General features: G+C 42.2%; 1 pseudogene; it reads right to left on the reverse strand.

Moving 5' to 3' along the window:
* Nucleotides 1-209: 209 nt before the first annotated feature.
* Nucleotides 210-2,401, reverse strand: LOC105479301 (DENN domain-containing protein 10 pseudogene; annotated as a pseudogene).
* Between the last annotated feature and the right edge of the window lie 23,302 nt (nt 2,402-25,703).

A 25,703-nucleotide genomic window follows, 5' to 3' on the forward strand; every position in this document is an offset into this window, starting at 1 on the left:
AAGAAATAGTCATTATACTGAAATCCAGTATACAGAAAACAACACCTCGTATATTACACATATTCAAATTTAGTATTTTCTTTTCAATTTTATTTTATTGTACTTTGTTTTTTATTTTATTTTTTTAGTTGAATATCAAAATATTTCCTTTTTATTTCTGCATCATAAATTTATAATTTTAACAACTTTGATCATTAGCTAGTATAGTAATACAAAAAAAATGAGGAAAAAGATGTTAGTATTTTTCATTTCCATAAAGTGCAGATTTAATTTTCTATAATTTGCCTTAGTAAACATCGTCTTATTTCAGGTCCTCCCCTGCCCTCACTCAAAAAGGGAGGGTGTTTAATTTTTATTTAACAAATATGTAATACCAAGAAAAAAATGAAAGATCCAATAATGTTTTTTGCAAACATGTTTCCAGGTAAGATTTCCAAGGACATCAGTACTGAGTGAAAATAATCCCTTACAATCAACATGAATGACACACTAACAAGCACATAATTGAGGCTTCCATGCTGATTTGGCAATTTTAAGGCCTCCAGTTGTGAAAAAGGTACATAAATGAATACAAACAGTTGGCTTGACTTGTGGCCAAATTACTTTCACCAAAGTTGTTGGAAGCCTTTCTCTGGTTTTGGCCCCTGTAGGAAGTTAATCTCATATTCCCTTAGCAATAATATAAGGTCACTGTTTCAGTCCTACACACTGTTATATTCAATGGGCTTCTTAGTTTACGACATAAGGACTGGCACCTTTTTCAAAAGAATATTGCTAACAGGGTCAAATGAGTGTTAATGGCTGAACGTTTACCAAATGCTTACATCTGCGATAGTATAAATATGGACTATTAAAGTTGTCTACTCAAGTATAAAATATATGCAAAACTCTCATAGGCAAAATGTTCAAAAGCCGGGAAAAACCTTTTTTTTTTGTTTTTTGTTTTTAACTTTTACAAGAAAGTGCAACTGCAGGCTCTCTTGAATGATCTTCTAGACAGTTCCACAGAAAACTTAGCAGTTGGGCTCAGAAAGTAGAGTTTCTCAGGAGGAATTAAAGTTCTTCCTAGAATACAAAGCAATGTTTCAGGCAGCTTTCTGAAAGTAAACCATTAGCTTATGACTACACAGTGAGACAAACTGGAACGTGTAATAATGAAAGCTTTCGCATTTGTCATGATGTGCTTTTTTTCTCTTACCCCAGGACCTCTAGCTGTTTTGTAATGTTATATAAAGTAGTTACAGCACTTTGTCCAACACTGAGAGCAGGCAGGAAACTAATCAGCTGGGAGAGAATCAGAAGTGTGTTCATGTGTTTCATTGTTTTTCAGGTCAAATCTCAATACCTGCAAATAAATCATTAAAAATATATAACAGTTTCTCTGTTATTTTCAGGACTTTATGTAGTTAATGGATAATCAGAGTGAAAGAGGGCTTTCTATCAGTCATCAGTGATACATTCTGTCACACAGTAAGATTTTCAGCATTTGTTCGGCTGCTGCTAGATGATAAAGGAAGTTTTCTGTTGCTGGCGGAAATCGTTTTTGCTTTAGCGCCTCCAAATTAAGGACTCTCTTTTCTCCATCAGCCGAAACTTCTGAAAACAGTGGTAGGTTGGTAAAGATTTCTCGTTTTTAGAGCAATATCCTGTATGACCTGGCTGTCTGATTTCTCTGGATCTTCTGCAGACTGAACAATTAGCTGACCCATTTCTTTGTGCAGTTTGGCCATTGCCATGGCCTCTTTTGCAAGGGGAGCAATGGCAATCTCACTCTCTGCCAGATTCACTAACACATCATAGAGGTCTGGTCTGTTGCTCTCCTCCAAGTTTACAAATCCAGCAATGTAACCTGTGCACATCTGCAGGGCTTCCAGCTCATCAGCGTTGAGGTGCACATAAGAGTGAAGGATGGTCCAGTCCTGTCAGTGCCACACCAGGGCAGGCAGAGTCCTGGTAAACTCCTGGACCGCTTCTATTTTGGGGTGATACACCACAATTCTTTTCTTTAGCATCAGTGCTGTGTGTGAGAGAATAGTTTCCATTCCAAACTGAGATACAATGTCTCTGATGGAGCCAGCCAGGTAGGCCTTTCGGACATCAAAATCCTTACTAAGGAAAGGGCCATTTTCTTCACTCTGGCACATCCCCTTTGTGAGAACTGCAATATAACTCTCCATCATTTTAACTGGGCTCCCATGTTTCGGGTACTTTCTACACAATATCCTAGTGAAGGCAGCATACTTCACTGGGTTAAAATCTCTGGTGGTCAGAACAACAGAAAAATGAGTCACCTTTTTCAAAATAGAAGACTCTGGAAGTTCAATTGTTGTGATATAAAACCATTTCTTCCGTACTGACCAAAGACAAAGGGATGGAGAAGTTTGTTTTCATCTGTAAGGCAGCATTTTCTCAGCAGCAGGTTCCTTAATGTGGCTGTCGTGGAAGGATAACACCACATCCACAGAATTTCTCCATTTGTGTCCTTTTGGATCAGCCTGACTCTAAGCATTAGCTCAGTGTCCACCACCTCCGCACAGCCATCTTCCACCACCGCGGTGCGCAGCTCTGGCTGCCACCTGCAGGACCCACCTCGCACCGGAGTCCCGCCCCGCCCGCCGTAGGACCCGCCCCCATAACAGGCCATTTTATTTTAAGACTGAGTCTCACTCTGTCACCCAGGCTGGAGTGCAGTGGCACAGTCTTGGCTCACTGCAACCTCCATCAAGCAGCTTCAACAATTCTCATGCCTCAGCCTCCTGAATGGCTGGGATTACAGGTGCATGCCACCACACTTAGCTAATTTTTGTATTTTTTAGTAGAGGCACAGTTTTACCATGTTGGCAAGGCTGGTCTCGAACTTCTGGCCTCAAGTGATCCATCCACCTCGGCCTACCAAAGAGCTGGGATTCAGGCATGAGCCATTATGCCCAGCCTTCTTTTCAATTTTAAAATTAATTCTGCAGTTTACATTTTCATACACTGATTCCACAGCCCATTAATGGATTCAGCACTGCAATGTAAAAATTCTGCTTTGCTCAATTCTTTTCATTCAGCCAAATCCTCAAAGAGAACGCGTAGGTCTCACTTCACTAGAGAGAATATAATAAGAAAAACTGAAACTCGGCTGGGCATGGTGGCTCATGCCTCTAATTCCAACAGTTTGGGAGGCCAAGGAGGGTGGATCACCTGAGGTCAGGAGTTCGAGACCAGCCTGGCCAACATGGCGAAACCCCATCTCTACTAAAAATACAAAAATTAGCCAGGTATGACGGCATGCGCCTGTAGTCCCAGCTACTTGGGAGACTGAGGCAAGAGAATTGCTTGAATCTGGAAGGCAGAGGTTGCAGTGAGCTGAGATCATACCACTACAGTCTGGGTGACAGAGCGAGACTCTGTCTCAAAATAATAATAATAATAATAATAATAATAATACCCAGGAAGAGATGATATATGAATACTTTTTAATGCTACCCTTGATGCTGGCATAAAATACTAAAAAGAAATCTTTCCCAACAAACCACTTTGGGAAAAATAGAACAGGGAGAGGAGAATGTAGTAAAACACAAACTAATCCTTTTCACTTTCTACTTCAGAGTTTTGTCTATCAGATATTGAGAATATTTCTAGAAATGCATTAAGGTGTAACCAGGTATGGAATCAACTTCTGGGAATTAGGGATAATAAGTTGGGCCATGGTTACAATCTCTATCCTTCCTTTGTAATTCAATTTGACTCTTTCTTTTTCCTTTTTCTCTGATCATTTTTGGAAGAACACATAATATTTCTTTTGTCTTTTTCTCATTTTTTTATTTTAACCAACAAAACAAGCAGCAGTGACATCATATTTCTTTGTCAAAGCTCATTCCTATCCTAGCCAAGGTGACCCAGCAACCTCCAGTGACTGTTGAGAACTCCAGATTGGAGAATTTACTCTCCTGTCTCTCCAACTTATTGAAAGGGCCTTCGTGCATGGGTTCTAGTTTCAGGGTTGTCAATAGCAAGTCATGTGGCTTTAGTTAAGTCGGCCCTGTGGCATCACTGCTCCTCTGTTGTAAAAGGCAGAACTGGACGTGGATGTGGTCTGAGGTCCTTCCTGTATCTCATATCCAGGGTTCTTCCCATGGCCCTGCCCACCCTTCCCTAAGAGACTGGGACATGGAGTTGTAAGGGGGTGGGTTTCTCTGCAAAAGGTCCTTTCCTTCTGCAGCCCTCTGTTTCTGAGCTTTCATGGTTGATGCTGAGAACATCCTCACTGAGAGGTGTGAAAAGCCATCGCTGTGCACCAGACAGAGGGAATCAGGAGGAAAGGAGCTGATGTCACCGGTTGCTGGTTGGGCAGAGCTAGGGTCCCTATATCCTTCATCTCATGCTGACTGGAAGTTCAGGGGGGTTTACTTTTCACTTGTGGATGGCATTTGCCTCTTCACCTAGCCTGAGGCTTACCCTTCAGCTCATCCTTCTAGCAGAAACTCAGTTTGACCCTGGACTATCACCACTTAGCAGTCCCTCTAAACTTGGCCATCAGCAGGACCTGACAAAGATGCTCATTTGATTTTTTCTTCTCTCTCCTATAGATACTAAATGCTGCTGTAACAATGAAAAGAAAGAACAGATGTCACACAAAGCATTTTCATTTGATGGAAAAAAACTAAAAAAGCAGAGCAATTGAAAGCTCAACACAACACGGGAGGGATCCGTGGCTGAGGATTGTATTTCAGAACCGCTGACTGCTCTTGACAATTGTTAACCCACTAGGCTCCTTTGGTTAGAGAAGCCACAGTCCTTCAGCCTCCACTTAATATCAATACTTAGGAAGACCAAAGCCAGATGGACAGACAGCATTGAGAGGCTTTAGCCCTACTCCTCTCAGCTTCCATCCTGTAGAGAACAGGAGTCAGGAGCCTCTGGCAGGAGACAGCGTGTCACATGAGACTCTGCCGGTGCAGAATATGAATAATGCCATGTTCTTGCTAAAAATGCTTAGCTTGAGTTTCATAGGAGGTAATCATCAGACAGACAACTGCAGAATGTAGAACACTGAGCAGGACAACTGACCTGTCTCCTTCACACAGTCCATGTCACCACGAATCACACAATAAAAAGGAGAAAGCACATTTTGGGTTCAAAAAAAGTAAAAAGATAATGTAGCTACATTTCTTTAGTTATTTTGAACCCAAAGTATCTCCCCATCTTTTTGTTGTTGTCATCGATGATGGTGACATGGACTTGTTCGTAGAGGACAGGTCAGCTGTCTGGCTCAATGTTCTACATTCTGAAGTTGTCCAAAAACGTCCTCATGATTAAATTCAGCCTAGTCGTTTTGCCAGGAACCCTGCAGGGTCACTACTGAGAGTTTCCTACCTCAGCCCATCTGTAGGCAGAGAAGGTCCAGTTTGCCCATCACCATTATCATGATACTAGGACTGGTCACTTGGTTAAGGAGGAATCTAGGAGATCTGTCCCTTTTAGAGACACCTTATTTTTAATGAAGTAATTGGGAAAGTGGTTTTTAAAACTATAAATGTCCTATATTCTAATGATCATCCTCTAAATATTTTATCATTCACTAATCATCCCTGCCCGTGTCAATTACTATATTCATATCTCTACACTAGAAATTTTCTATTTCAGTTTTTACTATATCCTTGTTTTTGCTAGTTTCTGTTGTTGGAAAAAAAAACATTTCCTGCCTGGGTTTTAATTTTTGTCCAAAGTTAACTTTAATCTATACAATTAAAATTTTTTGTCTATCACTTTGGACTGGTAGATTGTTTTTTATATTCGATGTTATAATCTTTTATTATGTTGATTGGTTTTGGCAGGTAATTATGTGAATTAATAAAAACATTTTTATTTGCGTGTTTATTTTCTAAACCTTCCCACATTGTAGGCTATGTTTATCATATGTAACAGATTGTATTTACTACATTTCTTTGTTCTAGTTATTTGTATTCTTTGATTGTGTGTGTGTCTGTGTGTGCCTTTGGCATTTAGGAAGGGTTGTATAGGTCATGCTTAATATTGCACTAAAATGCTTTGATAGTTTTTTCCCCTTCGAACTATACACACTTCTAATATTTGATTTATACATTTTAAATTATAATTTTCAACATCAAATATTTCCATACGACAGTCAATTACATGATTTGTTTTCTTTTCCCTATCTTCTTTACCTGCCACTTCTCATAATAGAAGATAGAGGTGAAGATGAAGAGAGAGGAGAGAGAAAGAGAGAGAGAGAGGAGAGAGAGAGAGACAGAGAGAGAGAGAGATTGAGATTGATTTTAAGGAATTTGCTCACATAATTGTGGATGCTTGGTGATATCAAATCTGATGAGGTAGACGAGCAGGCTGGAGACTTAGGGGAGAGAGTTGCAGTTCAAGTCTAAAGGGAATCTGCTGGCAGAATTCCTCCTTGTTAGGGGGAGGTCAGGTTTTATACTATTAAGGCCTTCACCTGACTAGATGAGGCCAACTCACACTATGGAGGGTCATCTGCTTTACTCAAAGTCCACTGATTTCAATGTCTCATTTCATCAAAAAAAACAAAAAAACAAAACAAAAAAAAAAACAAAAAAAAAACACCTCCACAGAAACATCAGAATAATATCTGACCAAATATCTGGGCACCATGGCCCAGCCAAATTTACACATACAATTAAGCATCACAACATATAATATTGAAAGTGTAAAAAATCAAAGACCAAAGAACATCTTGAGAGAAGCTAGAGAAAGAAAACACCTTATCTTAGGGAACAAGGATGAGTATTACATTAGACTTATCTTCAGAAACCATGCAAGCAAGAACAGCATGCAGCTGACATATTTAGTGTTGGAGGAAAAAGAACCCTGTTAACCTAGAATTGTGTAGAATTGCGATTCAAATGTGAAGGAGAAATAACGACCTCTTTGACAATAATTGAGGGAATTTGTCACTAGTAATTTTGTCTTCCATGAAAGGTTAAAAGAAGTTCTTCAAAAAGAAAAAAAAAAAAAAAACCACAAGGGCTAGAGACATATCTACACGAAGGAAGGAAGTTAGAGAAGGAATAAGCGAAGATAAAATAAAATATTTTATTATGTTTATTCTTAATTCATATAACCATCCGTCAAAATAAAAACAGCAATAATAGATTGGATGATTATACGTTATGAATATATCAAATGAATGATAGCAATGTTTTAAAGGGTGGTAAGAAGGAATTAGGAATTTTGTTTTTAAGGTACCTGCATGACCCATGAAACATCATAGCATTACTTTAAGTTGACTTAGATTATTTGTAAATATATATGGCAAGCAATAGGGTGAAAACAAAAACATCATTTTTCTGTTAAGAAATAGGTTTGTATTGTAAGAGAGAAGAAAAATGGGATCATATAACATGTTCAATTATAGCCAGAGAAGGCAGAAAAAGAGTAAAAGACACAAAAGGAAACAATGAAGAAAGTAAAAAAATGGAAACAGTTACACCTATGGTACATATTAATCCAATGATATCAATAGTCACTTTAAATGTGAATGGTCCAAGTACACCAATTAAAAGACAGAGACTGGCAGAATGGAAAATGAGGTCCAACTATATGCTGTCTACAACGAACCTACTTTAAACAAGAAGACACAGAGATATTAGAAGTGAAGAGATGGAGAAAGATATATCATACTCATCGTAACCAAAAGAAACTTGGAGCAGAGGCTGGGTGCTGTGGCTCACGCTTGTAACCCTAGCACTTTGTGAGGCCGAGGCAGGTAGATCTCTTGAGGTCAGGAGTTCAAGACCAGCCTGACCAACATGGCGAAACCCCATCTCTACTAAAGACACAAAATTAGCCGGCTGTGGTGGCACATGCCTTTAATCCCAGCCACTTGGCAGGCTGAGGCAGGAGAATCGCTTGAACCTGGGAGACGGATGTTGCAGTGAGCCGAGATTGCAGCATTGTACTTACTACAGCCTGGGCAACAAGAGTGAAACTCAGAGAAAGAAAAGAAAAGAAAAGAGCAAAAGAGAGAAAGAGAAAGAAAGAAGAAAGAGAAAGAAAGAAAGAAAGAGAAGGAAGGAAAAAAGGAAAGAAAGGAAGAAAGGAAGAAAGAAAACTAGGGTGTCTACATTAATTTGAGACAGAGCCGACTTCAGAGGGAGGAAAATCATGGGGATAAAGAAAGTCATTACATAATGAGAAAGAGGTCACTTCTCCAAGAAGACATGACAATCCTTAATTGATATGCGCCAAACAACAGAGCATCTACGTATGAGGGGCAAAAGCTGATAGAACTTCAAGGACAAATAGACAGATTCACTATTACAGTGGGAATCTTCAGCATCAGTAATTAACAGATCCAGCAGGCAGGAAATCAATAAAGATATAGTGAAACTGGACACTACCATCAGTCACCTGGATCCAGCTGACTTTTTAGATTACTTCATCCATGAAGAGCAGAATACATATTCTTTTTAGGGTCACATGGAATGTTCAGCAAGATCCACCACATTCTGGCCCATAATACACACTTCAACACATTTAATGGGATAGAAATCATACTAAATATGCCCTCCATTCAAATTATGGAACTGAAGTATAAATCAATAACAAATAGCTGGAAAATTCCAAAATTAGAGATCAGGCCACACCCTTCTAATAACATATGGGTCAAGAAAAAGTCTCAGGGAAAATTACATATTTTGAGCTAAATGAAAACAAACATACAACTTATAAAAAATCTCTGGGTGCAGGAAAATTGGTGCTTAGAAAGAAATTCATAGTATTCAATGCATATTGTAGCAAAGAGAAAAGATCAATAATCTGAACTTATAGTTTATGAAACTCAAAAAACAAGAACAAAGTAAATCCAAAGTGAGTGGAATGCAAGAAACAATAAAAATTAGAAGAGAAACCAAGGAAATTGAAAACCAGAAATCAATAGAGAAAAATCAACAAACCAAAACGGGCCGGGCGCGGTGGCTCACGCCTGTAATCCCAGCACTTTGGGAGGCCGAGGCGGGCAGATCACAAGGTCAGGAGATCGAGACCATCCTGGCTAACACGGTGAAACCCCGTCTCTACTAAAAATACAAAAATTAGCCGGGCGCGGTGGCGGGAGCCTGTAGTCCCAGCTACTCAGGAGGCTGAGGCAGGAGAATGGCATGAACCTGGGAGGCGGAGCTTTCAGTGAGCCGAAATTGCACCACTGCACTCCAGCCTGGGGCACAGAGCGAGACTCCGTCTCAGAAAAAAAAAAAAAGAAAAGAAAAAAAAAACACCAAAACGTAGTTCTTTAAATTAATCAATAAAATTGATAAACATCTAGCTGGTGAACCAAGAAACAATGAGAGAAGATAAAAGTTACATATAACAAAAAGAAAAGAAGGTCCTCACTACTGATCTCATGGCTATTAAAAGGATAACAGATGAAGATTATCAACAATTCTCTGCTCACAAATTTGATAACCTGATGAATTGGACCAAGTCCTTGAAAGACACAGTCTACCAAAACTCGCACAAGGAGAAATAGATAACCTAAATAGATCTCTATTAATGAAACTGAAGCAACGATTAACAACCTTAGAACAAAGCACCAGATCTAGATGGTTTCACCACCAAACATCTAATGAATAAATGATACCAATTATCTCTAGAAAATGGAAGCCGAGGGAACACGGCTTATCTCTGGTCTAGGAGGCACTTTATTCTAGTAGCAAAACAAGACAAACGGTTTTGAACCAGGATATTGAACTAGCCTGCACTGCTGAGCAGCTCCTGAGACTCAGCCCTGGAAGAACCGGAGAAGCAAGAAGGAAACATGGCTCACGGGACCTGTGAAAAATGGTAAACCTCCCTTAGAGACCAAGGCGGTTTTGAACCAGTGTGTGTGGAAGGTTGATGTTCACAGGTAGGAGAGAGAACGACACAGAGAAAAGTGTTTTCGGTTCTGCTTTTACTTCTGACTCCATTGCTATGGGCCAACTGAGGGTCTTACCCCTTCAGGAGAGAGATTTGTCAGCGGCTCTTTTTTTTTTTTTTTTTTTTTTTTCTTTTTTTTTTTTTTGAGACTCAGTCTCGCTCTCTGGCCAGGCTGGGGTGCAGTGGCGCAATCTCGGCTCACTGCAACCTCCACCTCCCGGGTTCCAGCGATTCTCCTGCCTCAGCCTCCCGAGTAGCTGGGACTACAGGCGGGTGCTACCACTCCCGGCTAACTTTTTGTGTTTTTAGTAGAGACAGGGTTTCAGCATGTTGGCCAGGATGGTCTGGATCTCCTGACCTTGTGATCCCCGCCTCAGCCTCCCAAAGTGCTGGGATTACAGGCGTGATCCACCGTGCCCGGCTCTTAATCCGCCAGTGTGGCAGCTGCGATGTGACACCTGGACCCATATAAGCTTCCCTGAGGAAAAGAGTAGATGAAAACAGGGGAGGACAAACGAGATGATCCCGGGGCTTTCCTTTTCCAGGTTTCCTCTGCAAACCTGCAGAGGTAATGATTGTCATGGCCTCCCCAGCACGCTGCTTAAAGAGATGCATTAAATTAAAAAGAATCCCCTAGCCAGAAGATTTGCCTGGTGGTTTATAAAACAAACAGGGGTCATCTTAATGAGTTTTGGGGACGTGCTGCTCTCCACTTGGGGCCCATCCTTCATTTTGTCAAGACCAACAAAGACTGGGGCCTTCCTCGACAGGAAGGTCCGAGGCCCCTCTCCGCAGCTCCCTCATCTGCATGCGGGTTCCTCCCAGCACGCCTCCCCTGTCCCTGGACCCCCGTCCCCCCTCCCCACTTCCCCACTGCATATGTCCGACCCCACAACTTCTCTCCTGGAAGCTCAAGGAATCCTGGAAACTCAAGGAATGTGATTTCTTGAGCTGCACTCCACCGCGAGACGTGGTCTGACCAAAGTCCAGTCAGTGAAATCAGTGTCCGGGTGACTCTGTATTTCAGGGATCTGCCAGAAAAGACAATAAAAGTCCCGCCGGTTTTAGGGACAAATATGCAAAAACGCAGAGACCAACCAGACACACTGGCTACTTCAAAGACAGTCTCTGGAAAGTCCCTGCTTAGAGAAATTCCACTCCGGAAGGAACCCGAAAGCTATATAGTGGTTACCTTTTCCTTCTCTTTATTATGGTGGCTGTGACCTACCTGAGGTATAGACAGTTATGGTAAATAAACGTAAAAACCACACTGTGCAGAAACGATAAGCTGCATTGACCGGAATCGAACCATGGTCTCCTGCGTGGGAGGCAAGAATCTACCCACTGAACCACCGATTCATATAAATGGAATCACACAGGAGTGTCAGACAGGTACATTGAAATAAATTTGTTTTAGATGTTCAAAGAGATATTTTATAGGCATCTTTTGCTAAACATAGTGTTTAGAGGGATTTACTCGTGTTACTGTGTTTTTTCAAACTTTGCCTGGATTTTTGTTGCTGTTTGCTTGTTTTTGTTTCCTGTGCATGAGGTCGTTTTATGACTATATAACAGTAGATATTAAATTTTTCTGTTGATGAGGACTTGTATTGTACCCAGTTTTTCCTTAGTATAAAAATAAGGTTGCTATAAGCATTTCTTGTAGAAGCCTTATTGGATGTATGTGTTCATTTCTCATGGGTGATGAATGAAAGTAAATTTGCTTCCTTATAGGGTAGGCTTAACTCTGTAAGAAACTGCCAAATATTAGAAAAGGTGTTGTGCTAAATTGCAGTCCAACCAACATCACACAACAATATCATACACACTCTGAATGAGGAAGAAGGAGAGGCAACAACTTTCAAAATCAGGTTTTCTATGTTTCCCTTCATTTTCTCGCAAATCTTTAATGCATTTTTGAGGTGGCTATGGGGACACCAAGTGTCATCATTGGTGTATTCAAGTCTTGCCACAGAGCCATGGAGAGATACCCCAAGGAGGCCCAGCCAAGTGTCAGGCTTATAAACACCAGGCAGGAATAGATGCCTATGAAATGAGAAGGGTCAGGTGATCCCTCCCTCTCCTGCCATGTCTGTGCATTTCTTTGCAGCTGCCTTGTCACTAAAAACAATTGCTCCCACTTATTTTGTCAAAGATAAAGCCAGACATTAAAGCAGAGAAAACAGATTTTATCCAGTAACTACTGACAGTAGAGGAAAGGTTGGAGCTTGGCTCCCATTTATGCAGAGGTGATGGCATTATAGGGGGAGAGGGAGGAGAGGGAGAGGGCAGGGGGAAGGGTATCTGTGAAACATTACAAAAGGTTGCTCAGTGTAAACTTCTGCCTCATCAGGCCAGCTGTGTCTGCCAGCTGGCAATATTAGAAGATGGGATTCTAACCTCCCACAGAGACTGGAAGACAGAGGCTCAGTCCTTTTTGAGGACTACAGTTCAAAGGAATGGCTTTCAGATCCTAGGGAAAGACATACTGGAGTCCCTAGGAGATACACACACATCTCAAAGGGATGGAGGAAGGATTCCCTTCTTGCTAAGTGTTACAAGAAAGGGAGATTCTCAACCTACCATCATCAGCAGGTATTGGCTAGAACTAATAGCCATTCTCCTGGCAGCCTTGAGCTTTCTGGGGTAGGCATTTTAATGGAAGCCTAGGGCCATCCTTGGGACAAAGCCTTATGTTCCTAGATGCCATGATAGAGTCTGGTCATCTCTTAGCCCAGAGGTTTAAACTGAGTCATTGTGTGCTGAGTTTGGTTGTTCTCACTTTCCATTCCCCCATTCGATGGCCTGGATTTTACTGGACTCTGTTAGATGGATAAAGCCATTTTCAGTGGTTTTCAGGCAGCCCAGACATAGTTATGGAGACCTGAATGGAAATAAGAAAACCCATGAGATTGAGAGTGGGCCCCACAATAGGTATCCATTATCCATATTCAAGGAGATGGACACAAATATTTCTAGGCTTTGTCAAAATGGAAAGTGGCTTACGGAGTCAGGATGAAATTCAAACTTATATTAGCAAAGTATAGAGCTTATTGATATATTTTAAAATGAAAGCCATGACAAAATGATAATCCACAAGTGACAATGGTAGGTAGGGATTTGGGAGAGACTCCATAATATCAAAATTAACCTCATTTTGCGGGGAAAAGAAAGAGAGAGCAGACTGTTACTGTGTCTATATAGAAAGAAGTAGACATAAGAGACTCCATTTCGTTCTGTATTTGAGATGCTGTTAATCTGTGACCCTACCCCCAACCTTGTCCTTGCAAGAGACTTGTGCTGTGGTGGCTCAAGGTTTAACGGATTTGCAGCTGTGCAGGGTGTGCTTTGTTAAACAAGTGCCTGAAGGCAGTATGCTTGTGAAAAGTCATCACCATTCTCTTAATCTCAAGTACCCAGGGACACATACACGGCCAAAGGTCGCAGGGACCTCTGCCTAGGAAAGCTAGGTATTGTCCAAGGTTTCTCCCCATGTGATAGTCTGAAATATGGCCTCGTGGGAAGGGAAAGACCTGATCATCCCCCAGCCTGACACCCGTGAAAGGTCTGTGCTGAGGAGGACTAGTACAAGAGGAAAGAAGGCCTCTTGGCAGTTGAGATAGAGAAAAGCATCTGTCTCCTGCCCGTGCCTGGGCAATGGAACATCTTGGTGTAAAACCCGATTGTATGATCTGTTTACTGAGAAAGGAGAAAACCACCTTAGGGCGAAAGGTGGGACTTGCTAGCGCAATGCTGCTCTTTATGCACTAAAAAGGTTTATGGAGATGTTTACATATGCATATCAAGGCACAGCACTTTCCTTAAACTTATGTCACAGAGATCTTTTTTTTTTTTTTTTTTTGAGACGGAGTCTCGCTCTGTCACCCAGGCTGGAGTACAGTGGCCGGATCTCAGCTCACTGCAAGCTCTGTCTCCCAGGTTTATGCCATTCTCCTGCCTCAGCCTCCCGAGTAGCTGGGACTACAGGCTCCCGCCACCTCGCCCGGCTAGTTTTTTTGTATTTTGTAGTAGAGACGGGGTTTCACCGTGTTAGCCAGGATGGTCTCGATCTCCTGACCTCGTGATCCGCCCGTCTCGGCCTCCCAAAGTGCTGGGATTACAGGCTTGAGCCACCGCGCCCGGCCATGTCACAGAGATCTTTATTCACATGTCTTACTGCTGACCTTCTCCCTACATGATCCTATTATCCTACCATTTCCCTTTTTCTAAGATGGTAAAGATAATGATCAATAAATACTGAGGGAACTCAGAGACTGGTGCAGGCGTGGGTCCTCTGCCGGTCCCCTGGGCCCACTTTTTCTTTCTCTATACTTTGTCTCTGTGTCTCATTTCTTCTCTCAAGTCTCTCGTTCCACCTAACGAGAAATGCCCACGGGTGTGGAGGCGCAGGTCATCCCTTCACATTTTAAGTGAAACTTCTACATGTTGCTACAGTAAGGGAACGGAAGCCAACATTATGCTGGAATATATTAATTGTCATGGGATAAACAGGCAGGACATGATGCTACATTTATTAGTCACTTCTATTGATAATATTTGTGAAGGTTAATTTTTGTGTCAATTTGACTGGGCCATGGGGTGCCCAGATATTTGGTTAAACATTTTTTTCTCAGTGTGTCTCTGAGGATGTTTCTGGATGAGATTGACATTTGAATTGGTAAACTGAGTAAAGCAGATTGCTCTCCCCAGTGTGAGTGGGCCTCATCCAACCCACAGAAGGCTTGAATAGAATGAAAGGCTAGAAAGAAGTCTTTCTGCTTCATTGTCTTTGAGCTGGGACATCAGTCTTCTGCTTTATGCCTTGGACTTGGTCGTGAACTATATTCGACTCTCCTGGGTCTATTCAGGAGTAGACCTTGGACTTCTCTGCTTTCATAATCATATGAACCAATGCACATCTCTCTCTCTCTCTCTCTCTCTCTCTGTGTGTGTGTGTGTGTGTGTATCCTGCTCATTTTCTTTCTCTGGAGAACTCAGACTAATGTAGTAATATATGCCACTTGCCAGTCTTTGTCTCCATGCTTTTAAAAGGTATAAAATAAATAAATAAAACAAAACCCTGGAGGGTTCTCAAAGAAGAACAGCAAAGGAAATGAATTCTGGCAGATTTTGCACTGAGGACATTCAGGTGTGAGGAAAACATGAAAACCACTATGCTAGGGAAAGCAAATGCTGTTGAGAATGTCTCAAAGACACACATTACACGTCAATATGTAGGGTTGACCTTCAGGTTAGAAACATTTTCCTTTAAGTGCACTTTTTGTGCAACTTAAGATGAATCTAGGACTTTCATGATGGATGTATCTCTCTGTGTGTGTGTGTGTATACATATGTACATATACATATGTATAGTGTGTGTGTATGTATGTGTATATATATATTTTATATATATATATATATAGAGAGAGAGAGAGAGAGTGTGTGTCTTGCTATCTTCTCCAGCCTGGTCTCCAGAGCTGGACCTCAATCGATCCTCCCCCGACCCCCTCCCAAAGTGCTCAGATTACAGGCGTGAGTCATTTCCCCTAGCCCATTTTCATATTTTTAATTTAGTTCAACCATTGTGTAAGACAGTGTGGCGATTCATCAAGGATCTAGAACCAGAAATACCATTTGACCCAGCAATCCTATTACTGGATATATACTCAAAGGATTATAAATCATTCTACTATAAAGACACATGCACACGTATGTTTATTGCAGCATTATTCACAGTAGCAAAGGCTTGGAGCAAAGGCTTGGAACAAACTCACATGCCCATTGATGGTAGACTGGATAAAGAAAACGTGTCACTCATACACCATGGAATACTATGCAGCCATTAAAAAGGAGTTCATGTCCTTTGCAGGGACATGGATAAAACTGGAAACCATCATTCTCAGCAAATTAACACAGGAACAGAAAACCAAACACCACATGTTCTCACTCATAAATGGGAGTTGAAAATGAGAACACATGGAAACAGGGAGGGGAACATCACACACCAGGACCTCTCAGGGCTAGAGGGCAAGGAGAAGGATTGCATTATGAGAAATACCTAATGTAGACGATGGGTTGATGGGTGCAGCAAACCACCATGGCACATGTATACCTATGTAACAAACCTGCACGTTCTGCACATGTATCCCAGAACTTAAAGTATAATATAATTTTTTAAAAAAAATTTAAATACACATTTCAAAAATTATATAACAAGTACAGGAAACCTCCTTTATGCCAGTTTTACAAAAACAGAAAAGATGATATATCAATGACAAGGCATCAAAGGGCAATATCCTAAAGTAGTGAGAGGAAAAATACTTATTCTGGAATTCTATCCCACAATGAAAAATCTTTCAAAAATGTGACTGGAATAAGGACACTCAAAGATATACAAAAAAATGAGGCCAAGCGTGGTGGCTCATGCCTGTAATCTCAGCACTTTGGGAAGCTGAGGCAGGTGGATCACTTGAGGACAGGGAGTTGGGAGACCAGCCTGGCCAACATGGCAAAACCCTGTCTCTACTAAAAATACAAAAATTAGCCAGGCGTGGTGGCACATGCCTGTGATCCCAGCTACTCAGGAGGCTGAGGCATGAGAATCACTTGTGCCCAGGAGATGGAGGTTAGAGTGAGCAAAGATCATGCCACTGTACTCCAGCCTGTGTAACAGAGCGAGACTCCATCTCAACAAAATACAAATAAAAATAAAGACATACAAATAAATGAAAGCATTGACCAACCCACACTACAAGAAATGTTAAAGGAGTCCTCCAGGCCTAAGGATGAGGATACTAGACAGAAATCTGAACCTACACAAAGAAATGGAGATGACTAAAAATCGCTATGTACATACTCAGATGTTGGGGTTTATAACATGTCTAAAATCAAATGACATGACAACACTAGCATAAAGGACAGAAGGGGAAGTATAATGTCACTCGATGGCAGACTGATAAAGATGTATTCTAGGAACCCTAAAGCCATCACTGACTTAACAAAAGAAAGAATTACAGCTAATAAGCAAAAAAAGGAAGAAAATGGAATGATATAAAAAACCATGTAATCACTACGCTGGAACAACTGCTCTCCATGCCTCTACCCTATAAAATACACCAGTGGCCAATGAGAAATGTACAAGAATGACGACTGCAGCATTGTTTGTAATCATAAAGTAATAGAACCAACATAATTTCAAAGATACATGAAAAGAGTTTTATTTATTTAACAAACACAAACAATTGAACAAACAAACAATGGAAGCAAGTCCTTCTGTTAAAAGGAACACAGAGGCCGGGCGCGGTGGCTCAAGCCTGTAATCCCAGCACTTTGGGAGGCCGAGACGGGCGGATCACGAGGTCAGGAGATCGAGACCATCCTGGGTAACACGGTGAAACCCCGTCTCTACTAAAAAAATACAAAAAACTAGCCGGGCGAGGTGGCGGGCGCCTGTAGTCCCAGCTACTCGGGAGGCTGAGGCAGGAGAATGGCGCAAACCCGGGAGGCGGAGCTTGCAGTGAGCTGAGATCCGGCCACTGCACTCCAGCCTGGGCGACAGAGCGAGACTCCATCTCAAAAAAAAAAAAAAAAAAAAAAAAAGGAACACAGAGGGTGATGATGATGCTACTCCTCCAAGGATTTCACGGTTCCCAGATGCCTAGTTTTTCTGTCTCATTCTTCTGGAAGATCTTATTCTTGGGGGAGGTACACGTTCTCGCATTTGGGGCTCTTTCAGGTTCATCTCCATTTTCCCTTCAATTTCTCCCCATTCTGTCACAATAAAAAAACAATTCTCACCTCCAGAAGATCCCGCCTGTGCCTCCGCACGAGCCTTTCAGGAGGTCTGGATGTCTGGTCCACCGCTCCCCAGCTTCTTCCCCTGCTTTTGCTTTTCCCTTCCCCAGCTCTCGCCCTCCCGCCCCACCACCTACCACCGCCCGACCACCGCCCAGCTGAGCCCCCGCGGTTCCACCGCGCAGAAGGTACACTGGAGGCTCTGCCCGTTGCCCGCCCCGGGGGATGCCGAGAAATCAACCTGAATAAACGCCTTGTACAAAGAACTTTCTAATGGAAAAATCTCTTATGATTTCCATTCTCAAGGCTCTTCAAAGGACTAAACGATAAAGGCGACGATGGATTCATTCAACAAGTCCTAATCGTGTGCCCTGGTGAGCGCCAGACCCTGCTCCCCGCGAGGGGATCCACGAGCCACCCTCACCACCATCCCTGCCCTGGTGGAGCCCCCGTGCGGAACACAAGATCCAAAGATGGCAGCGGCAGCTCCGCAGCGGCCCCGAAAGCGACTGGGCCGGATGGGCACAGGCTCCCTCACTGGGCGAAGGCGGCGCAAAGAACCGGAAGAGCCATCCTGGGAGCCCACTGGGCGTTCAGCTTACCTTAGGCCCCCTGGCGGCTCCGGCCCGGGCCGCGGACCAGGGCGTTTCCGGGGGCTTCTGAAGCGGGCGAGGGGCAGGGCGGGAGAAGGCCATTCGGCTGTCCTTCTGGCTCCAGAATCTCCCAACGCGCAGGTGTCCAACGTGACCAGCGCGACTCACTGCTCTAATCGCTCCGGTTTTCCAAGGCCTTGGTCGGTAGTCCTGCCAGGCGGGCCCTGAGGCTGGAAGGGATCGGGGAGTATGGTGAGTGCGCCCTGCCTATAGCGCCCAGTGGAATCACTAGTACCTGTCTCTGCGGCGCAATCTGTTAGCACGTTCGGCTATTAACCAAACGGTGGGTAGTTCAAGCCCACCCAGGGACGCCTGCTCTAGCTTTTAAAGAGCTCATGTATTATCATCACTAGAGAATCTCCCCCTATTCTTCCCATAGTCCTAAGTCCGAAAGGTTGGTTCCAAGCCAGCCAGGGATATGCCCATTTCAGGAAGGGTTTTCTCTTCTCAGGATTCTAGTCACAGTTAACAGGGATTCCTGTGAAGGGCCACCCCACTCAGAGATACAATTCTGACAGAACGTCTCCTGAAATGTCAGGTTGTCTTGTGCCTGTGTGCAAGAATCAGAGACCAAACAAGTCACTTCTGGTGCGATAAAATCCTCATGCTGCCCCTTATAGGTTTGGATGGGTTATAGAGGAACCTCATTCTTTTCATTTTTAATAGGAGGCCTAGAGAGGTGTCCTATCCCCAGGATGGGCCTGGATTTAGTGATTGCTCTATCAATAATGTGACCAGTGGAATCATTCATCATCATAATAATCCTCTCCATTATTTTTGAAAACAGTATTTTTCCCTCAGTTTGTGCATGATTTACTTACCCCTTTTCAAAATATGTTTGAAATGAGGTTGGCTTCATGATTTTAGGATTACAAAGAATCCTGAAATCATCATTCTTGTATATATATCTTTGACCTCTGATATTTCTATAGTGTAGAGAACTGAATGTGCCACTGCTATATTATAGGCTTTTTAATTTTTAGTTTTGGTTTTTGTGACAGGGTCTCATTCTGTCTCTCAGGCTGGAGCACAGTGACCCAATCGCGTCTCATTGCAGCCTCGTCTTCTCAGGCTCAAGCGATCCTCCCATCTCTCAGCCTTCCCAGTAGCTGGGACTACAGGTGCGGGCCATCACGCCCTGATAAATTTTTTATGTTCTGTAGACAGGGGGTTTCACCATGTCGCACAGGCTGGTCTCCAAACTCCTGGGCTCCAGTAGCTCCGAGGACTCCCAAAGTGCTAGGATTTACAGGCATGAGCCACTGCAATGGGCCTTATATAATGCCTCTAACTTCAGCACATTGAGCACATTTATCTTCTGTGGGAAAGGCACCAAATCATATTCCAATTTATTTCTCAACACTAATACTGTCCCTTTCTTCATTTACTTGCTGGCACAACAAACTGTTCACACGCCCCCCCAACTTTATTTTAGACTAGGTCTCACTCTGTCACCCAGGATGGAGTGCAGTGGTGTGATCTCAGCTTGCTGCAACCTCCATCCCCTGGGCTCTAGTGATCCTCCCACCTCAGCCTCCAGAGTAACTCTTTTTTTCTTTTTCTTTTTTTTTTTTTTAGAGATAGGGTCTTGCTATGTTGCCCAGGCTGGTATCAACTCCTGAGCTCAAGTGATCCTCCTATCTCAGTATCCCGAAGTTCTGTGCGAGATTACCAGCATGCCACCGTGGTCAGCCCTGTTTCTTTTTAAAATGTATTTATTTTGAGACAGGGCCTCACTCTGTCACCCAGGCTGGAGTGCAGTGGCAAGATGACAGCTCACTGTAGCCTCAGCCTTCCTGGGCTTAGGTGATCCTCCCACCTCAGTCTCCTGAGTAGCTGGGACTACCAGCATACACCAACATGCCTGGCTAATTTTTGTATTTTTTTGTAGAGATGGTGTTTCATCACATTGACCAGGCTGCTCTCCAACTGAGCTCAAACAATACTTCTGCCTCAGCCTCCTAAAGTGCTGGTATTACAGTCATGAGTCACTGTGCCCGGCTTGTCATTGTTTCCTGTGGTGACCAAGTCACATAGGTCCAGAGAAGACAGGTCACAGTGACCTCTTTGATAGCTTTCTGCCAAGTCGCTTATCTGAAGAAAGCAAAATCACAATGGTCCCAGGCATTTTTTTTTCTCCTCCTCTTTCCTCTTTTCTTTATAAATCTTGATTTTACTTTTATTCGCTGAAAACAATCTAATGCCAGTTCTTCCTTCTATAGTAATGGAGAATGAGCATGCAGATAAGTGTCTCTATATTATTCCTCAACTGATTTCTTTCAGAGACTATGTCCATAAAAATTAGTCTATCTGAGACCCATCATTGGAGCCAACAGAATCCTGCACCTAACAGGCCCCTGGTGCAGACCTGGATCCTTAGAGCTATTGGCTCTTGTTCCCTCAGTTCTTCTGTTTTCATGAGCAGAAACTGAGCTCTTTTGCTTTTAAATACTAAGTATGGTCATTGGACAAGTCCTTTCTCTCTCTGTTTCTCTCTCTCTTTCTCTCTCTCTCTCTCTCTCTCTGTCTCTCGTTTGCATCGTTATTTTCTTCCATCAATGGCATCAGTGTAGGTTTCTGGTAAATGTTATGGAATGAATTTCTCGGGACAATCTCTGTTGGGTGGTGTTTGGCAAGAATCCAGTCCCTGTTTGGTGATACCTGACAGCTAATCTAGCCTGTGAGTCTTTTTTGATTGTTTATTCATTGTCCTGAGGATAATGGTATTTCCTGATATTTGAGACTGCAGTAATCAGAAGTTGCTCATATCCTGTCTTTCCAATGTTTGGTAAAAATTTTATGGGCCCAATAGCATCTCTATTATAAAGATGATCTTACTACTCAATGCCCCTCACCCCCAACTGAATTTCATTCCATAGGAGCTCTTGGCCTTAACAAATTACTAACCCTGAAGGAGATCTTAACACGGGAAGAAAACTGAATCTGCAGCATGTAAGGAACAGCTTTCTTTGATTTGTATATTCGGGTTTCTAACTAGCTGAAAAATTCAAATATATGCCCTTTAAGGATTAAGTTTAAATCACACCACAGAAAGGAGAAAAAAGAGAGACATGATCAAAAGTAAGCAATGGAATCAGCAATTTGAGCACTTCTCACAACTATACAAATCAAATTTAACAACCTCTAGAACAGTAAGGAAGTTCAGCCCTTAATGAAAATGAACGAAAAGAAATTATTCACCAGACTCAAAAGGGTATCACAGAGTTACTCAGATTTTCAGCAGTGGGGGTTTTCCAAGGATCTAATGAAGTTCATTTTTCAGTTTGTTTCCCTAACTGATAGGCATTGTTAATAGACACCATTGCCTCTGGTTTCACCTTAAATGATGTTACATAACCAAATTATTTGCTTTCGAATGCCTGCTAGTTTGGTGGAAGGAATTTTTGTAATGTATAAATATATTTTCTTGTGAAACTAATTGGCATAGTCTTTCAGTGGAGTGAATAAATTCTCTAAAACTTTAAAGAAATTACTTCTGATTATCTTAAGCACAGTAATAATTACATATATAAAATTAAAATAAGAAAATTAGGGCGGGTGTGGTGGCTCAAGCCTGTAATCCCAGCACTTTGAGAGGCTGAGACGGGTGGATCATGAGGTCAAGAGATCGAGACTATCCTGGCTAACACAGTAAAGCCCCGTCTCTACTAAAAATACAAAAAAATTAGGCAGGTGTGGTGGCGGGCTCCTGTAGTCCCAGCTACTCGGGAGGCTGAGGCAGGAGAATGGCGTGAACCCAGGAGGCGGAGCTTGCAGTGAGCCGAGATCGCGCCACTGCACCCCAGCCTGGGCGACAGAGCCAGACTCCGTCTCAAAAGAAAAAAAAAAAGAAAATTAAGCGGAGTGTGGTGGCTCACACCTGTATTCTCAGCACTTTAGGCAGCTGAGGAGGGAAAATCACTTGAGGCCTGGAGTTCCATACCAGCCTGAGCAACATAGTGAGACTCCTGTCTCTACAAATTTTTAAAAATTAGCTAATTAGGCCAAGCACAGTGGCTCATGCCTGTAATCCCAGCACTTTGGATCACCTGAGGTCAGGGATTCAAAACCAGCCCGGCCAACATGGTGAAACTCCGTCTCTACTAAAAATACAAAATTAGCTGGGTCTGGTGGTGCATGCCTGTAATCCCAGCTACTTGGGAGGCTGAGGCAGGAGAATCACTTGAAGCTGGGAGGTGGAGGTTGCAGTTAGCCAAGATCGCATCAATGCACTTTAGCCTGGGCAACAAGAGTGAAATTCAGGCTTAATAATAATGATAATAATAATAACGCAGGGATGTAAAAGTCCCTTTCCAAAACTAACCCCTGAGAAGCTAAGGGATATGTGCACACAAGTAACCATGTTCTGTTCAGGTGACCTGACCAAGGAGAAAGAAGGTTCAAAATCCCCTTGGGCCCTCACTGCCTCCCAGATGTCTGGGAGTGTCAGCCACCTCTTAACCTCAATCCCCTGCTTCTTTCTCCTTTCCGTAATATACAAGAAGCCAGAAATTTTTATTAACTTGAGATGTTTCTTTAGGACATTAGTTCACCATCTTCGTGGTTTGCTAGCTTTCTGAAATAAAGTCACCTTCCCTGCCCCAATACCTTGTGTCTCCTGATTTCTTGGCTGTCATGCAGCAAGCAGGGTGAGCTTTGGACTCAGTTACTAATTCAGTAGGTAATATCTTTAAAAGGAGATAATTCTAGAAACTAAGAGACTGAATTATTCCACTTACAATTTCTTCATAAATATATTTAGATATCATCTAATACAAGATGCCATCATCCTCTATTAAATGTCAGCTCAATGTATAATTTCAAGATCTATAGTTAATTTTAAAATCCATGACTAATACTAATGATTATATAGAGTTAATAATGGAGTTAATAAATAATTTTGATAATAATAGAGATAATAAATAATAAATAATTTTGATTGCTTTAAGATTAGTTTATAGACAATAATAAATACTTTTGATTGCCTTAAGATTCTCTCTCTATATTACTTTGCTTGGAGAACGGTGTTGCTTATTGGGTTCACAACATATATGTGTGTGTGTGTGTGTGTGTGTATATATATACATATATATATATGAATTTCTTTTTCTTTTTCTGAGACATAGTCTCACTCTGTCACCAAGGCTGGAGTGCAGTGGTGCAATGATGCTCACTGAAACTTCAGCCTCCAGAGTGCAGATGATCCTTCTGCCTCAGCCTTCTGAGTAGCTGGGACTACAGGTGCCCCCTACCACACCTGGCTAATTTTTATATTTTTAGTAGAGATGGGGTTTTACCATGTTGGGCAGGCTGATCTCAATCTCCTGACCTCAAGTGATCCTCCCACCTCGGCCTTCCAAAGTGCTGGAATTACAGGCATGAGCCACCTCACATGGCCCTACATATTGAATTTGTTAATGTGGTATACCTCAATAAACTTGACTTAAAAAAAAAATACATTCCTGGATTTTGGCACAATGGAAGCACTACAGTCTCCTACTCATTTCTGGCAAGAGTATAAATAAGTTCAAAAACTTTGGAAAATTGTTTGGCAGTATACTCTAATGGTAAAACACACATACATATATGCTATGACCCAGCAATTCGACTTTTCTACCCCATAGACTTGTACTTTCCAATACGATAGCCACAAACCACAGGCAGCTGTTGAACACTTGAAATCTTGCTAGTGTCACATGGGGTAATGATAATATTTTTAACATATTTAGTTGAATACATATTATTAAAAAGTCATCTCTTTTTACTTTTTAAAATATGTCTACTAATAAATTTAAAAGTACAAATATGCCTGGCATTATATTTCTATTGGAATTTCTATTTCTAGAGAAAGATGTGAGTACACTTTACCAAAAGACATGCAAAAAGTTCATATTTATTCAAAATATTCCTAAATTATAAAGAATTCAAATGTCTGAGGAAAGAAAACAACTTTTTATGTGAGGAAAGTGAGTGCTTTCAAATTAACAAGCCCAGAGTTAGGCATTAAAATGAGACAGCAACCACGTCCTGCTTCCCGGTTTTGAAGCTGTGTATTCATCTATTGAAACTGCTTGCTATCGCCACACGTAGCTATAAAGTAACCTAAACATGGTGTACTGGACACCATCTCTCACTCCCTATAGCTGAACAATGTATAGTTAATCTCTAATCAATGTTATTTCTGTAAACCTCAGGGAGTTCCTGACAAGTAATTCTGTACCAGCCTCCCCCGGTCCCCCTTTCTGGTCTTTAGAAACCCACTTGTAACAAAGGACAAATGGAGCCCACATCCAAGATTGCTTGGGTCTGAGTCTTCTGGGCAAATGTCCTCACATTGGCTCAAGCAAACTCTTTAAATCATATTTTGTGTTTAAGCACCTTCCTTCTAGGTCAATGTTTTTGGCCCTGGGAGCAGGATTCAGAGTGACTCATCTCTGACCATCTGACTGTCCTCTCCAAGGCCTCCAGGGTGGCTAAATAGTAAGAATTTTATTGGTGAGATCAGTTTGCAGTCCAGGAAGAGACAGTCTCCAGTGTGTGTCTTTGAAGAGGTGGTTTCTCTTCAGAGAGAGAGAGAGAGAGAGAGAGGGCAGGTTGGTTTTTGTGCCTCACAGGGCGTATATCACACAATAGAGTCATATATATTCAGTAGGTTTGGGGGAAAGGCCATACACACTTCTAAGGGGTATTGAGCTCATGTGCAATGGGTACATATATGTAACATACACCCCATCTTCACATTGGGAAGGGATTTTAGCATTAAAATGAGGTGGAAATTGGCTCGTTATGTCAAAAGATGAACTATTGGACACGATGTCGGCTTGTGTGCGGTCCCTGAACTGCACACAGGCTGAAACTGGCTTGAGTTCTGCAGTAGCTTATCAGGAGAGAATGGAAGGCCACTCTTCTGTCCCATCAGAGGTCTAGTGATCTGGGTTGTAAATCCAGTTGAGAATTTCTGGGAAGATTTTGACAATTTGCCTGCTAGCTCCTATTGTTAAGGAGTTTAGCAAGAGTGTGGTTTTTCTTGTAACCATAGAAATTTAGGAAGTTGCTATACCAGTCCAGCCCTGAATCCTTGACCTGTAGCTAACTTTTGTTTCCTTAACCTTAGAAGCTCTCTTAGTCTACAATGGCACATCTATTTTCGTCTCTCAGATCACACCACACCACATTCCTCCTGGACTGGGTGCCTGGCCAGCTCTGAAGCTCTTGAGTTCTGACTCTGAGAGAAACAGTTGGGCAGTAGTAAAGGGTGAATCCTCCTGAAATCTGGACCTTCCCACTCTTTGGTTGAAGGCCTGGAGTTTGCTTGAGTGTCCTTTCCAGCCTTCCCTTTCTACAGTGGAGGTTTTCTGT

The sequence above is a fragment of the Macaca nemestrina genome, chromosome 1 (genome assembly GCF_043159975.1).
Source record: "Macaca nemestrina isolate mMacNem1 chromosome 1, mMacNem.hap1, whole genome shotgun sequence".
Lineage (NCBI taxonomy): Eukaryota > Metazoa > Chordata > Mammalia > Primates > Cercopithecidae > Macaca > Macaca nemestrina.